Source organism: Salvelinus alpinus, chromosome 16, assembly GCF_045679555.1.
Source record: "Salvelinus alpinus chromosome 16, SLU_Salpinus.1, whole genome shotgun sequence".
Classification (NCBI taxonomy): Eukaryota; Metazoa; Chordata; class Actinopteri; order Salmoniformes; family Salmonidae; genus Salvelinus; species Salvelinus alpinus.
In genome coordinates, this window is record NC_092101.1 from 29255419 (window position 1) to 29271836 (window position 16418).

The window sequence follows — 16418 nt, forward strand, 5'->3', positions numbered from 1 at the left end:
CCCAGCCTTGTGCAGGTCTACAATTTTATCCCTGATGTCCTTACACAGCTCTCTGGTCTTGGCCATTGTGGAGAGGTTGGAGTCTGTTTGATTGAGCGTGTGGACAGGTGTCTTTTATACAGGTAACGAGTTCAAACAGGTGCAGTTAATACAGGTAATGAGTGGAGAACAGGAGGGCTTCTTAAAGAAAAACTAACAGGTCTGTGAGAGCCGGAATTCTTACTGGTTGGTAGGTGATCAAATACTTATGTCATGCAATAAAATGCAAATTAATTACTTAAAAATCATACAATGTGATTTTCTGGATTTTTGTTTTAGATTCCGTCTCTCACAGTTGAAGTGTACCTATGATAAAAACTACAGACCTCTACATGCTTTGTAAGTAGGAAAACCTGCAAAATCGGCAGTGTATCAAATACTTGTTCTCCCCACTGTATATAATAGGTGATGTCAGAGGAAAGCCCCACAAAATGTCAGAGGCTCCAGTCTGCTACCGCATGGCAAGCGGTACCGGAGCGCCATGTCTATGAACAAAAGGCTCCTTAAAAGCTTCTACCCCGAAGCCATAAGACTGCTGAACAATTAATCAAATCAAATGGCCACTGGACTATTTACATTGACACCCACCCCATCCATTTGTTTTTAACACTGCTGCTACTCGCTGTTTATTATCTGTGCATAGTCACTTCATCCCTACTCACATGTACAAATTACCTCGACTAACCTGTACCCCCACACATTGACTCGGTACCGGTATCCCTTATATATAGCCTCGTTATTGTTATTTTATTGTTCCTGTATCGTATCGGAGCCCATGTATCTAGATACGTATCGAATTGCCTTGAAAGGGAAAGAAGCACATTCACAAATCAATGTAGGCCCATTATTGGCTCATGAGTAGTACAGTTGTTGGCCTCAAGCAGTGATATGTCCAATGACCTCGGATTAAAAAAAGCCATCTGAGGTCACAAACTGCCTGTACTTTCGTTTTGTTGTGTGTGTGGCTCTTTCAAAAGATTGGATTTTCTGAGGTGGGAGTAAGTGTTTCCATTTGTACATTAGGCCTACTCTATGAACCTGCTGCCATAGTGACTGACTGTGTGTGTTCTGCTGAAGAGTGGAGGGATAATGTTGTTTTAACTGATATTATTATGACTGTGTCTGTGCGTGTCTACGTGCCTTCCAGGGATCCCCATCAATGTTCTTCCACCTGGTAAGCATTTCTACTGTGATGGAAACAGATGTTGGCTCTAGTCTACACTGGATGTTGTGCATGGTCGATGTTGGCATGGTTGTTGTCTTTGATGCCTTGATGGCTTGATCCTAACATACTGAATGTTTTGTGAAAACTCACACACACAGTTGGTGATCAATAATACTTTTAAGTTACTATCGTGAGAGGAGGGAAATTGGAAATGTGTAATGCCTATGAGAAATGACGTTGATGCAATATTTAACAATATTGTGATGATTCTGGTCCAATGCGGTCGGCAATGTCATGACGTTGCCCTGTTGTATGAGGGTTATGACCCCCATAAATACCTTTCCCCCTTTTCTCTCCACTCTACAGATTGAACTCTTGGAAAGCCCTTTGTTAACATAGAGCGAGTATGGTAATATCAAAAGGTTGGGGAATGGTACAATATTTCTGTAATCCAACCAGTTGAAAGTGTCCGTTGGTACTTTAAAGAATATGATGTCAGATCAGTTGGTGTCTGGGACATTATATCTGATGATAGGATGACATAAATTGTATCTTGGAAAGTATACACATTCTAGTTATCAGATTCACATGGAATTGTTGTGCAATTTAAATGTTTAAATATGAAACTATTTGTGAAAAGATTAAATGTAATTTTAGCTTCTAAATGAGAGAATTGTTTTCATAAGTAAACTATGCTCACTCAGTGGCCACGCCCAAGTGAACAGACATTGGTTGAGAACTATGAAACACGCCCTTCTCTCCCCCAATTTCAACTACAACCTAACGAAATTAACATTTAGTTCCCAATGATGTGATGACTGGTGTCCATATGTTTAAAAGGGCTAATTTCAATGTGGAGGTGATGATCACCACGCTGGAAGGATGAATTTCGACTAGACCAGCCAGTATTCTGCGCTAGCTGATTATGGCAAAATGGTCTGAACTTTGAACTCTTATTCACTAAAGAAGAAGTGATACATCCTAGAAGTCGAGTTATCAGCCGCAGCTGTAAACGTACATGGCCTAGGAAAGTACAGACAATCTCCTAATAAGAAAGACAGGGTACAACGTATCCACCCTACAACACTACGATCAGACAGATTCTACAAAGGACAAGGGTGATCTCTACTGGGCAAACCAGTCTTCCATCTTCGACCCATCTATTGAAGCGCAGCTCAGTGTAAATATATATCTTGCATTTTCCTTTTCCGAATGGGCGGTTATTAGAATGCATAAGATTCTGTATTTACGTTAGCATATCTTTTCAAGGTCAGATAGAGACCCAATCTCCTTTGTCCCTCATTCTTCCCGCTCTTTCATTCAAACCCAACCCCCTTTCTTTGTGTAACTAGCCGTCATATCTGTTTCGTCTGCAAGGTACTTTTTCTTTTATGACATGATTAGTAATCGATGTATGATCCATCCTGTGTATATGTAATTCTGTGTGATTATTTAGGTATTTAGTAAATAAATAATTAAGCCAATTTTTTATTGCTGATTCAACTTGTTAGCCAGGGTTCATGAAGATAACTAAGAATTTTACGACGTTCAGATGAGACTGAATAAGGTGACGATTAATAATTGACTGCTATTGATATAAAAGATCTTCAGATCTTTTAAGAGTTAGTTTATTCGGAAGACAGCAGCTCTATAAACACTCTTCCGTGGTGCCCCAGGTTATTAACGAGTTAATTGTTGCATGGTTAAATTAAATCACGTAATCAATCAAACATTAGGTAATCGATTTGATAAAATAGCCTGTCACATAATTTAATCAGTCAGAGACACGACAGCAATGATTACCTATCCGCAATCCGGAAAACACATTTTCTATTATCTGTTTATTGCACAGTAATCAAGACTTGATGACTGACAGACAATGTCCTCTTTCCTGCAGGCTACCCTCCTGGAGCACCCCCTCCCTCTCTGATCCCTACCTTAGACAGGTGAGTCTCTGTTCCATTCTGTCCTGTGTGTGTGTGTGTGTGTGTGTGTGTGTCTGTCTGTCTACAGAATGTTGGCGTTCTGACTGTCTGTACATGATGCACTACAGGGGCAGTAGGAGTAGAAGCAGGAGAGGGAGTAAAGACAGGGACAGAGAGAGAGAAGAGCGAGACCACTGCTACTCCCCAACAAGGCAAGACATAGTGAAAAAGATAGGGTAGAAAGATACAAATCAGGAGATTGATGTATGTAGAGAGATTATTGACAGTACAGTTTAAGTGATAGACAGCTACAGAGGTAGGATCTTAATTTGATCCCTCTTTTATTGCTGAGAATTTCTATGCACCACAGGAAATGCAGATGAGCTTTGTGTTTTACATAAATTAACTGAAAACCCACACTAACACATGGTTATATTAACAGTATTGAACTTTTCATGTAGCCTATTTTTGGCCAGCTAATAGCCTTATCACAGCTCAAGCAACATAATAGACGGGTTGGCGGGGTTGGCTTAGACTGTGAACAACGTGTAAACTATATTTAGTCTCCAAATGTTTATTGAAAACAATAAATATATTTGCACAATGAGCACTTGTTGTCTCTCATACATCGTTACATTTGTTGGTTAGCTAGCTAGAGAATTTTTGCCATATTAGCATAGACATGACATCAATCAAAACACCTCAGAACAAGACATGGTAGCAATAGCGAGATTCAACGAGCTGAAACGACCCACCTACGATTCCCAACATGGCAGCTTTTTGTCATGGTTGCTAGCTATCTGACCGTTCAGATCATAACAATGAACGCCTTTCGGCCACATTGATGCACACACATCATTTTCGTGACGTTGTCAGCCAACCCATATATGGACTAAAGGTTCAAATCCTGTTGCTGCAGGATTATTCAGCTGTGACAATATACACTGAGTGTACAACACATTAATAACACCTTCCTAATATTGAGTTGCACCCCCTCCCTTTTTTATCCTCAGAACAGCCTCAATTTGTCAGGACATGGACTCTAAAAGGTATCAAAAGCATTCTACATGGATTGCTGGCCCAATGCTTCCCACAGTTGTGTCAAGTTGACTGGATGTGTTTTGGGTGGTGGACCATTCTTGATACACATGGGAAACTGTTGTCGTGTTGTTGACTATCATTATATGTGAAGACTGTATCTTATCAAATCAATTCTCTATGTGTCATTTAATTACGCGATTAAACTAATCATTTAACTTTAATTAACCAGGATTCGGGGCACCGCAGGAATATGTTGTTTATAGTTTCAATTCCCGAATATAACTCTTCATATATTTTCATATCTTATCGAGTACAGTCTTGTATTAATGTATTATTATTACCTCATCAGTCATATTCTTGATACGTCACAAACCCTTGGATATCTGCACAAACCCTAGCCTAAATCATGAATCAGCGATATACAAATTGGTTCAATTATTTATTTACTAACTAACTAAACAAATCACCGAAATACATAAACAAACAATATAGTTATTGGTTACTAACACAATACATTGATAAGTCCCTAGTGGGCTAAACCAGTATGACGGCTTGGTAGACAATGGAAAGGGGTGTGACGGATAAAGAGCGGGAAAGACAAAATGGATTCCCTACACACAGTTGATAATTATATTAATTGAAATGCTATCCTTTGCACATGAACGGCCGCTTATTGGAAAATAATTGCCAAATTTATGCCCGTATGTCGTTGTTGTCTTCTCTGTTTGAATCGCCGGTCTGTCTGCTGGAGAGTCAGTTCATCAGAGAGTCTCTGGTTAACTTCCCCAGAAGTCACAATGTCTTTCGTGGTTGTAGCTTTCCAGGCAGCTCTGGATAGTGTCTGTTGTAATGGATACATCAGACGTACAGATGGTTGTTGCATAGAATAGATGTGTCCGCGGTTGTCGGTATTCTCGTACTAGATTTACGTAATTTCCAGCTGCAGACTGGTAATTCTACATCTAGGATTTGCTCTTATTCTGTAGTGATCGATAGACTCAGAGTTGAACCATTTCCAGCCGTGTAGCCAACACTACACACTGTCTGATCTCCTGGGCCTATGGAGTGGTAGCCATTTCAACGTGGGGCCTCCGTCCCGGCGTTGTTTGACTTCAGTTTGTAAATTTCTTAACAATTCCAACATGTAGCGACAGCTCCATATTTCTGGTCTAATGTAAATTTCTTCAGGAATGGGTTTTATACACTTCTGAAAAAAGGGCGGTCCATGATGCAGACGTAATGTCTCACATGGGCGTGGCTACTGATTTGGTTAAAGCTTCATATGGAAACCCATACTCTCATTTAGAAGGCTAACATCACATTTCATCTTTTCACAAATAGTTTCATATGTACTCATATACGTTTCACAACATTTAGATAGATGTAAACCCCATAATTGAGAAGTGGACACAACCAAAGACACATTAATGTCTGTTTCCTCTCCTTTATGAAATCACCAAATGAAACAAACTCGACATGACTGTCCCTTAAGTGTCCACGGACCACTCCCACATTCTCAAAAATATTGTTTACTTATTCAAACTTTTGATGTCCAAGGGTCTCTCTGTGTTCCACAGTTTACATTCCAACTCGAACACTACAGAGCATAGAGGCAGCGTATTTTATGACCGACCATTAAACAGCCGACTTCCCGCTCTCCCCCTCTACAAGAGAGAGCACGCTGTAGAGCGGACCCACTGTAACCTGATGCTTCAGATCGTCAAAGAAGAGTTATGACACTGTTGAGCGTGAAAAACCCACCAGCGTTGCAGTTCTTGACACATTCAGACCGGCGAGCTTGGCACCTACCAGCATACGCCGTTCAAAGGAACTTAAAAAAAAGTTAAAATCCTTAAGGGATCATAGCTTTCACCTTGACTCACCTGGTCAGTCTATGTCATGTTGTTCTTTAATGTTTTGTACACTCAGTGTAGGTCAAATTATGATCCTAAATCAGTAGCATTGATTGACTGACAGGGATAAACGTTGAGGTAAGTATTGTCTGGAGCCCTGTGATGTGTGCAGCCTGTCCACAGACAGAGGGAACATTTTAATACTTATTTGGCTCCTTTTTTTTAATTTGCTGACGCCAGGCACCGTTCATTGTGCTCCATCCCTGACCTTGTAGTTGGATGAGTGGCCAAATAAGGCAGTTAAACCAGGAGAGTAGTCTCCTGTTTGTGACTGGAGTCTCCTGTTTATCAGTTACTATCCAACGCATCCCTCCGTCCCTCCCTTGTTCCCACTCCCTCCTTAACAAAACATTGCCGAAGTCACAACCTCTCTGCATATTCCCACCACAGCTCAGCTTGGATTTAAACCACTTAGATCACCACAGGGCCGGGTTCTGCTGCAGGCTCAGGCTCTCTGGAGGTTCCTACATGGGCTAATTGCATCGTTGCCTTTTATTCTGTTGCTTTATTTATTTTGGATGGTGGATCTATCTACCCACTGTGGATTTAGTGATTTCTCTTTCTTCTTTCTTCTATTTTTTCTTAGTCTGTCTCTCCTGCTTCCTGGCTGTCTGTTTTTCAGTCTTTCTCTTCTTCTAAATAAAAATTTTCCCCTTTCCCCTAATTTGCTGTATCTATCTGTGTCTGAATTCAATCACCACTCACCAGTTTCCAGTCTAAAGCATGGTTCCTCTCACATCTCTGTCCTCTGCCAAATCGTCTCATCCTTCAAGGGCTTTCCGTTTGTCTGAACTCTGCCAGCCATCTCTACTCGCATTTATGAATAATTTCCTCTTTTACCATTACTTCAAACGTCTCTATTTCGTACTGATACACACACACACACACACACACACACACACACACACACACACACACACACACACACACACACACACACACACACACACACACACACACACACACACACACACACACACACACACACACACACATATATATATACAGTATACTCACTCCTGACTTTAATATTGTGTGGAATATTAGGAACAGCAGGTAGTTCTGGCATGGTCCTGAGCTTTGCTCCTTCAGCCAGTGACTTTGAGGCCCAGGGAGAGGATCAGACCACACTTCACTCCTCTCAGGGGATGGGATTCCCTCAAAACTCCTCAGCATTCTTCAGTACTTCCACACCAATATGCAAGGCACCATCCAGTTTGATGGGTCCACTTCAGACCCCTTAAAAATCTGTGGCGGAGTTAAGCATGGATGTGTGCTGGCACCCATCTTGTTTCAGGATATTCTTTTCCCTCATCCTCTGGCACGCCTTTGGAACATGTACTGAGGGAGTTTACCTACATACAAGAATGGACAGGACACTATTAAATCTTGCTCGCTTAAAAGCTAAAACAACAAACAAAGCTAAAACAAAAGGGACATTCTTTTTGCAGACGACGATCGGATGGACATCGGACAAATTCCGAAGGACATTCCCTATGCAGAATTGTCTTCTGGAGGGAGACCAACGGGCTGCTCACAGCTGCGCTATATAGATGTCTGCAAGCAAGACCTCAAGTCCTTTGTCATCAACATTGATATCTGGGAAGATGCCGCCCAGGACCGTCTCCACTGGCAGCTGCTGACAAGCAAAACAACCCTGGCTCAACACCGAGAAGCAAAGGCAAAAGAACATCAGGTCACCACCACAACATCTACAACATCCGGGCCGGCCTACAAATGTGACAACTGTGGCCGAGTCTGCCTCGCACAGAATGGACTTCACAGCCACAGCAGATGCTGCGCTAAGACCTAACCCCTCAAGGCACAATAAATCTATGGTCTCCCGAGACTGTAATGCTGACGATGTTGATCCCACATACTGAGCCCTACTTCTCTCTCTTCTCTGAGGGCCAATGGCCATGGAACCCCAATTGGTCCTCTCTGACCCATTCCTCCTCCTTCGGACTCATCAGCCACAGAGGAATGTACCTCCTCACTCCGTGTTTCTGTACTGCACTCTGTTTTGTACTCCTCTATGACAGTCTGCCTCTAAAGGCACTACAGTTCCTGCATACTGTAGATTGAGTTTTAATTAATTAATGTTTTATGGTGATTATATGCTGGGGCCAGAGGCAGAGTGGTGCGTGGCAGTCCTACGCACTGATTAACCATTAAAAACTGTCCACAGTAATGATCCCCAGCTGTAAGGGCCACAGCCAACTCATCCTGCATATATCCATTCACAAATAGACCCATCCATCAGCCTTCTACCACTGGTCCTCATTTACAAGTCGTTCCACAGAGAGAAGCTGGCCAGGCCTGAAAGAGGGAACAGACGGGAGGTTGGGCACCATCTCTGCCAGAGTATTTATAGATACGTGTGTTTGGACACACACCTGGTGGGAAGCAGTCCTCTTGGACAGGCCTCGAACACCCACTTCACCTTCAGCCTGTACTGAAGTTTTTAGTTTGAACTAAGCGGGAATGGCGCCAGGCCGTGGCGGTGCGGATGGGCAGAGGACCCTGCCAATATCAGTAATACACTCCCGCCTCCTCATCCCTGGTTGGCAGGCATGTGCTGCGCCTTGACAACGAGCCAGTCACATCAAACAGGAGGGAAATGGAACTCTGAATTTGGAAAAGCTCTTTGATCATTTAAGTTACCAGACCCTTACCTTCTTTTCTTTTTTTTACACCTTAAGTTTATTCGCCTTTCTTGTATCGCACATTAAAATGAATGACTTCCTGCGTTGTGTGTTCTGACTGCCAAAGGCTGACTGGCTACTCTCAGTCCAATTGTTAGACTCTATTTGTTCTTAATTTATCTATGAAGTGAATGTTTGCCTCAAGTTTTCCATATGTGTTGTAGAATGTGTGAGCGAGCCACTATTCGGCCACGTGTGGTGTCAACCAGAGGTTTGAGGGGTGAACTGAACATAAGGTCTACGTGGCCTATTAGACCATTGGACAACAAAATCCTAGACCAACTCCAGCCATCAAGGACCACCACAATCCTGTTTTTAATTTCCCATGGAGCGTTCAACTGTATACTGTAGCAATTATTCTGCTGTTATGTCCGTCCAGGTTTAAAATAGATACAGTACTGAATTATCAAAAGATGAGGATGAAAAGTCTAATCAGAGGCACATGAGAATATAAATGTGTTCCTCCTAGAGTGGACTGGGTGTTGTGTACTCTGGTTTGTGTGGTTGTTTGTGTGTAGATGTGTGTGTGATTATGATATGTGACCTTCTCCCTACCAGTGGATGCTCTGAAGGCTATGATGGTCGCTTAGCTCCACCGTACCCCACCTTCCCTTCAGGTAGCCTCTCCTAGAGTACAGGGAGTGGAAATTATAGAGGATTTCACATTCACATCTAGCAGTGTGAATCATGGTTTAGGAAGGCCACCAAAAATTCTGAGATTTCCATACCAAACTACAACATTTTCCATCAAGATAGAACTGCCAAAGGGGGAGGAGTTTTAATCTACTGCAGAGATAGCTTGCAAAGTTCTGTCATACTTTCCAGGTCTATGCCCAAACAGTTCGAGCTTCTAATTTAAAAAATGTATCTCTCCAGAAATAAGTCTCTCACTGTTGCCGCCTGTTATAGACCCCCCTCAGCTCCCAGCTGTGCCCTGGACACCATATGTGAATTGATTGCCCCCCATCTATCTTCAGAGTTTGTTCTGTTAGGTGACCTAACTGGGATATGCTTAACACCCCAGCAGTCCTACAATCTAAGATAGATGCCCTCAATCTCACACAAATTATCAAGGAAACCACCAGGTACAACCCTAAATCCGTAAACATGGGCACCCTCATAGGTATTATCCTGACCAACTTGCCCTCCAAATACACCTCTGCTGTTTTCAATCAGGATCTCAGCGATCACTGCCTCATTGCCTGCATCCGCTATGGATCCGCGATCAAACAACCACCCCTCATCACTGTCAAATGCTCCATAATACACTTCTGCGAGCAGGCCTTTCTAAACGACCTGGCCCAGGTATCCTGGAAGGATATTGACCTCATCTCGTCGGTAGAGGATGCCTGGTCGTTCTTTAAAAGTAATTTCCTCACCATCTTAAATAAGCATGCCCCTTTAAAAATTTTTTTTTAACTAAGAACAGATATAGCCCTTGGTTCACTCCAGACCTGACTGCCCTCAACCAGCACAAAACAATCATGTGGCGGACTGCACTAGCATCGAATAGTCCCCGCGAGATGCAACTTTTCAGGGAAGTCAGGAACCAATACACGCAGTCAGTCAGGAAAACAAAGGCTAGCTTTTTCAAACAGAAATTTGCATCCTGTAGCTCTAACTCCAAAAAGTTTTGGGACACTGTAAAGTCCATGGAGAATAAGAGCACCTCCTCCCAGCTGCCCACTGCACTGCGGCTAGGAAATACTGTCACCACAGATAAATCCACAATAATCGAGAATTTCAATAAGCATTTCTCTACGTTTGGCCATGTTTTCCTCCTGGCTACCCCGGCCAACAGCACCGCACCCCCCGCAGCTACTTGCACAAGCCTCCCCAGCTTCTCCTTCACCCAAATCCAGATAGCAGATGTTCTGAAAGAGCTGCAAAACCTGGACCTGTACAAATCAGCTGGGCTAGACAATCTGGACCCTCTCTTTCTAAAATGATCCGCCGCCATTGTTGCAACCTCTACCAGTCTGTTCAATCTCTCTTTCGTATCGTCCGAGATCCCTAAAGATTGGAAAGCTGCCGCGGTCATCCCCCTCTTCAAAGGGGGTTACACTCTAGACCCAAACTGTTACAGACCTATATCCATCCTGCCCTGCCTTTCTTAACTTCTTGCAACTATAGGGGGTGCTGTTCCGCATTAGCATATTTGTGTCTCCAAATTAAACTGCCTCGTGCTAAATTCTTGATCGTACAATATGCATATTATTGTTATTATTGGATAGAAAACAGTCTATAGTTTCTATAGGAGTTGAAATTTTGTCTCTGAGTGGTACAGAACAATTTCTACAGCACTTTTCATGACAGGGTTCAGATTTCAGAAATTTTTCCCTCTGATCTGGGGTCTGTTTTTAAGGCGACAGTGAATGCTATGAAGAAACCGACACTGCCTACGTCTTCCTCTGGGTGTCTGTACGTCATCACGTTTTCAATGAACTCGATGGGATATTCCCAGCCATTATAAAAGCCCAAAATGTACAGAGACCCCCCTTTCTCATCGTGCGCCTGAAGCGTGAAGGCCATCGGACTTGCCTCGTTCCAAATCGTTTTTTAGAGAGTGATATTTCTCCGGTCATGTTTTCAGTCGTTATAGTTGTTAAAAACATCATAATGTAGTTAATTTGAACCGTTTTATAGCAATTTATATCCGTTTAGTGCGATTTTGAGGAATTTATTTGTCGTGCCCTTTTTAGCTTTGGAAACGTTTCGGGGTGTCGGTCGTTGGTGGTGGACATTTCGAAGGACAGAGGACATCTATCGACCAAAAGACGTTTATAACATAGAAAGGATACATTGCCCAAGAATATGATGGAAGATCAGCTCAAAGTAAGCAATATTTAATATGATAAACCGTGTTTCTGTCGAAATATTTTAAACGCATATTTCGCCATTTTGTTTGGTATAGCTTCACCTGGCGAACCCTGTATTGAAAAGTAAGGATACTTTTAAAAATGTAAATCAGCGGTTGCATTAAGAACTAATTTGTCTTTCGATTCCTGTCTACCCTGTATTTTTTAGTCAAGTATATGATTAGCTTTCAATTAAACTAGATCACTCTGATAGATGACGTCAGACATATTGAGGCTTGATTTCCTAGTATTTTTATTGTGTAACCACGGTTTTGTATGGCTAAATATGCACCTTTTCGAACAAACTGTATATGTATGTTGTAAAATGATGTTACAGGAGTGTCATCGGAAGAATTCTGAGAAGGTTAGTGAAAAAATTAATATCTTTTGGCGGTGATTACGTTATAGCGCTCTTTGGCTGGAATCGATGCTCTGGTAACGTTTTCACATGTGGTATGCTAACTTATCGATTTATTGTGTTTTCGCTGTAAAACGCTTAGAAAATCTGAAATATTGTCTGGAATCACAAGATCTGGGTCTTTCCATTGCTATGCTTTGTCTATTCTTATGAAATGTTTTATGATGAGTAAATTGGTCATACACGTTGCTCTATCTAGTAATTCTAGTGGATTTGTGATGGTCGGTGCAATTGTAAACTGTGATTTCTACCTGAAATATGCACTTTTTTCTAACAAAAACTATCCTATACCATGAATATGTTATCAGACTGTCATCTGATGTTTTTTTTTATAGGTTATTGGCTATCAATATCTTAGTTGAGCCGAATTGGTGATAGCACCTGAAGGAGTAAGAAACTGATGGAGTTAGAATAGTGGTGTATTTTGCTAACGTGTTTAGCTAATAGATTTACATATTTTGTCTTCCCTGTAAAACATTTTAAAAATCTGAAATGGTGGCTTTATTCACAAGATCTGTATCTTTCATCTGGTGTCTTGGACTTGTGATTTAATGATATTTAGATGCTACTATCTACTTTTGAAGCTATGCTAGCTATGCTAATTAGTGTGTGGGGGGGGTGGGGGGTGATCCCGGACCCGGGGTAGAGGCTCGTGAAAGGTTAAGTCTTCGAAAGCCAAGTTAATAAACAGATCACTGACCATTTCGAATCCCACCGTACCTTCTCCGCTGTGCAATCCGGTTTCCGAGCTGGTCACGGGTGCACCTCAGCAACGCTCAAGGTATTAAACGATATCATAACCACCATCGATAAAAGACAGTACTGTGCAGCCGTCTTCATCGACCTGGCCAAGGCTTTCGACTCTGTCAATCACCGCATTCTTATCGGCAGACTCAGCAGCCTTGGTTTCTCAAATGACTGCCTCGCCTGGTTCACCAACTACTTCTCAGATAGAGTTCAGTGTGTCAAATCGGAGGGCCTGTTGTCCGGACCTCTGGCAGTCTCTATGGGGGTACCACAGGGTTCAATTCTCGGGCCAACTCTTTTCTCTGTAAATATCAACGATGTCGCTCTTGCTGCGGGTGATTCCCTGATCCACCTCTACGCAGATGACACCATTCTGTATACATCTGCCTCTTCTTTGGACACTGTGTTAACAAACCTCCAAACGAGCTTCAATGCCATACAACACTCCTTCCGTGGCCTCAAACTGCTCTTAAACGCTAGTAAAACTAAATGCATGCTTTTCAACCGATTGCTGCCCACACCCGCCCGCCCGACCAGCATCACTACTCTGAACGGTTCTGACTTAGAATATATGGACAACTACAAATACCTAGGTGTCTGGCTAGACTCTAAACTCTCCTTTCAGACTCATATTAAGCATCTTCAATCCAAAATTAAATCTATAATCGGCTTCCTATTTCACAGCAAAGCCTCCTTCACTCACGCCGCCAAACATACCCACGTAAAACTGACTCCAACACTCCAACACTCTACCTCCAACACTCTACTCAGCAAACTGGATGCAGTCGATCACAGTGCCATCCGTTTTGTCACCAAAGCCTCTTATACCACCCACCACTGCGACCTGTATGCTCTCGTCGGCTGGCCCTCGCTTCATATTTGTCGCCAAGTCTTTGCTAGGTAAAGCTCCGCCTTATCCCAGCTCACTGGTCACGATAACAACACCCACCCATAGCATGCGCTCCAGCAGGTATATCTCACTGGTCATCCCCAAAGCCAACACCTCTTTGGCCGCCTTTCCTTCCAGTTCTCTGCTGCCAATGACTGGAACGAGTTGCAAAAATCACTGAAGTTGGAGACTTATATCTCCCTCACTAACTTTAAACATCAGCTATCTGAGCAGCTAACCGATCACTGCAGCTGTACCCTGCCCATCTGTAAATAGCCCATCCAATCTACCTACCTCATCCCCATATTGTTTTTATTAACTTTTTGCTCTTTTGCACACCAGTATTTCTACTTGCACATCATCACCTGCAAATCTATCACTCCAGTGTTTCTTTGCTAAATTGTAATTACTTCGCTACTATGGCCTATTTATTGCCTTACCTCCTCACGCCATTTGCACACATTGTATATAGACTTTTTTTATTTTGTGTTATTTTGTGTACGTTTGTTTATTCCATGTGTAACTCTGTGTTGTTGTTTGTGTCGCACTGCTTTGCTTTATCTTGGCCAGGTCGCAGTTGTAAATGAGAACTTGTTCTCAACTGACTTACCTGGTTAAATAAAGGTGAAATCATTTTTTTTTTAATAAAATAGAGCTGGGAAAGAGAAGGAACTATTACAAATGATATTTCAACAAATGATATTTCAACAAATGATATTGACCTTTAACTCAACAGTTCTGTGCAGAAAATAGCATGAGCAAAGATGCCTATTTGTAATACAGACATTTTCACAACCTCAACAACACTAATGGCAAAGATGTAAAGGTCAATGTGTTGCCAGTGATGCCTCTGGAGCTATGTGTTATAATGAGACATTAGGAGGTTACTTCAGTGGAATAACCCGCACTCAGTCATTCACACTATTTCCTGCCTTCCTGCTTTCTCTGACATTTTTCCCAACTTTCATGGGACTTGGGAAATGAGGATATTTCTTTCATAAGAAAATTGGCCAAAACATCTTGAGCTGTGTGTTAGGTGTAAGGGAAGGGTCTGAGATGTTTTGCCATATTGAAAAAATACTCAGAAGTCTGCTAAATAATTTGAACACAACTTTGATTTGTTCCCTTTCCCTCCTACAGTGGGCTCAGCTACCTGTTCTAAATATGCTGTTTGAGTTAGATTGGGGTGTTTGTGCCTCTGCTGTGTGTCCTAAATATGCTGTTTGAAAGATTTTGATGAAAATTTGTTTTGATGAAGCACTACACTCTGAAGTTACATTGTTCATTTATTGAGCTTTCATTGTTAAGTTTCCTCTCAGAAAGTTAAAATGGCTCATAAAGCTGTCCTCACTGCATAATGACTTCTAGATAAGTCATTGTCATTTTTTTCACATTTTTATTGGAGGCTGAACACTCATGTGCAGGTGAATAATAGAATCAGCTGACTGGCTCGCCTTTTGCCCCTCAGGTGTGTATCCTCCTCCTCCTCCCCCGGGTGCCGCAGCAGCCTCCTGAGCCGGAGTATTGGACAGTCCCAAGGCCTGGGAATACTATGCACGGCGGGATAGCGAGTGAGAGCGCCACAAGGAAAGAGCCAAAACCAGAGAACACGGACATTAGAAAGAAAGGGAGAGGGAGCACAGCCCTTATTTCCAGGCTGTCAACAGGTGAGTGATAATCTGAGAAGGAGGTTTTACCTCAGTATTGGCACTAGGACTCTTTATGGAAACACCATGATAATAATGCAATTTAAGTGCTTGTTATCATGAAATACAGTGGGGCAAAAAAGTATTTAGTCAGCCACCAATTGTGCAAGTTCTCCCACTTAAAAAGATGAGAGAGGCCTGTAATTTTCATCATAGGTACACTTCAACTATGACAGACAAAATGAGAAAAAAAATCCAGAAAATCATATTGTAGGATTTTTAATGAATTTATTTGCAAATTATGGTGGAAAATAAGTATTTGGTCAATAACAAAAGTTTATCTCAATACTTTGTTATTAACCCTTTGTTGGCAATGATAGAGGTCAAACGTTTTCTGTAAGTCTTCACAAGGTTTTCACACACTGTTGCTGGTATTTTGGCCCATTCCTCCATGCAGATCTCCTCTAGAGCAGTGATGTTTTGGGGCTGTTGCTGGGCAACACGGACTTTCAACTCCCTCCAAAGATTTTCTATGGGGTTGAGATCTGGAGACTGGCTAGGCCACTCCAGGACCTTGAAATGCTTCTTACGAAGCCACTCCTTCGTTGGTCTTTTTAAGTGGGAGAACTTGCACAATTGGTGGCTGACTAAATACTTTTTTGCCCCACTGTATATGTTAATCAATTATCTACACTTTACTCTTTTGCCCTCTCTGTCTCAAGTTTTCTCCTTAGTAAACACTTAATTCTTCACTCTCTCTCTGTCCTCCCTATGGGCCACCTCTCTCTCATCCTCTCACCACACACTCCATTGACTCCACTGTGGGACAGTGCAGAGTGCAGACAGGTCTGAGCTGATCCAGTCCTGCCAGCTGTAATACTGTAGGCTGCTGGGTGCTGAAGTACTGTATGTGCTGGTCCATTTTACCAGTCTGGCCTGGCATTCCCTCACACATGTGCAGCAGGCAGAGAGAAAGCGACAGCAGAGGAGGGAGCGAGAGAAGAGAAATCAGAGGAGAAGGAAAGAGGAGAGAATAGACAGGAGAGGAACACTGTCTGCAGTCCTCTAGACT

The 16418-nt window shown here is 42.4% G+C and overlaps 1 pseudogene; it reads left to right on the plus strand.

Annotated features, from left to right (window-relative positions):
- The window catches only part of LOC139540606 (pre-mRNA 3'-end-processing factor FIP1-like), a 36588-nt pseudogene extending 21217 nt beyond the window's left edge, over positions 1-15371 (plus strand).
- The last annotated feature ends 1047 nt before the right edge of the window (positions 15372-16418 follow it).